The 1,284-nt window shown below is 54.9% G+C and overlaps 1 protein-coding gene across 2 annotated transcripts in view; it reads right to left on the reverse strand.

Moving 5' to 3' along the window:
- Positions 1 to 1,284, reverse strand: part of lhcgr (luteinizing hormone/choriogonadotropin receptor) — a 36,261-nt gene that overhangs the window by 20,578 nt on the left and 14,399 nt on the right. The gene's annotated exons all lie outside the window — the stretch shown is intronic.

Below are 1,284 nucleotides of genomic sequence, written 5' to 3' on the forward strand. Positions count from 1 at the left end.
TCTGGCGTAGCCCGGGGCTTACCACAAGAAGACCAGTTACTGCTGCTATGGCACTACCCACTCAGTAAGACTGGAAACTCAGTAACACTGGGAAAACGTGCCCGTTCCACTTGGAACCGGAACATTGCTGAAGCACATCCTTCCCGAAGGAGGTTTCGGAAGCACTTACACATATGAACAACCGTCTAGGAGCATATGGAAGATTAGAGGTGATTGTAACCCTCTTGGAAAATAGCAGAAAGTCTGCCGGGGAAACATGGGCTCTGAGGCTATACCGTGGACTTTACACATATGGGATCCACTTAGGTCTCTACATATGGAACCCAGCCCTCTACCGGTTCTCATGGATTCATCGAGTGAGGGCCTGGCGCCGGACGTTCCGCCACGTCTGGCTGCCGAGGGGATGGAGGAGCTCAACAGGGTTTACAGTACGGACACTCTGGAGCAGTTTTAGCAAGTAGACACTAAACCGGAGCCTCTCAGTTCCTCTGCCCGTTTGAGGTGAGAACACAGGAGGATACCGGCTCCACACGAAAGCTATAGAATCTAGCGAACGTGTTGGGGGTCGCCTAGCCCGCAGCTCTACAAATATCTGTCAGCGAGATGTCACGAGCCAGCGCCCAGGAGGATGCAACACTCCTAGTAGAGTGAGCTCGCAACCTGAGCGGGCAGGGCACACCCTGTGCCTGATAAGCCAGGGTGAGGGCATCCACAATCCAGTGGGCCATCCTCTGCTTAGAGATGGCCTTCCCCTTCTGCCGGCCTCCGTAACAGAGAAAGAGCTGGTCTGAGGTCCTAAAGCTTTGTGTCCGGTCTACGTACCATCTCAAGGCTCGGACGGGACAAAGTAAAGCTAGGGCTGGGTCTGCCTCCTCCGGGGGCAGCGCTTGCAGGTTTACTACCTGATCCCTGAAGGGGGTAGTAGGAACCTTGGGCACATAGCCGGGCCGGGGCCTCAGGATTACCTGGGAGTCAGCCGGCCCAAACTCTAGGCACAAATCGTCGCCCGAAAATGCGTGCAGGTCGCCTACCCTCTTGATGGAGGCCAGTGCAAGCAGGAGCAGAGTTTTCATTGAAAGAAACTCTAGCTCGACTGACTGCAAAGGCTCAAATGGGCCCTGCTGTAGTGCTTTGAGCACTAGAGACAGGTCCCAAAAGGGTATAGAGGGGGGGCTGGGGAGGATTTAACCTTCTCACCCTCCTAAGGAACCTCCATGGGGTCATGGTTAGCAGCAATCGCAGCGACATAGACTTTAAGGGTGGAGGGAGACAGCCTTTGCTCCA

The sequence above is a fragment of the Sinocyclocheilus anshuiensis genome, unplaced genomic scaffold (genome assembly GCF_001515605.1).
Source record: "Sinocyclocheilus anshuiensis isolate Anshui unplaced genomic scaffold, SAMN03320099.WGS_v1.1 scaffold300, whole genome shotgun sequence".
Classification (NCBI taxonomy): Eukaryota; Metazoa; Chordata; class Actinopteri; order Cypriniformes; family Cyprinidae; genus Sinocyclocheilus; species Sinocyclocheilus anshuiensis.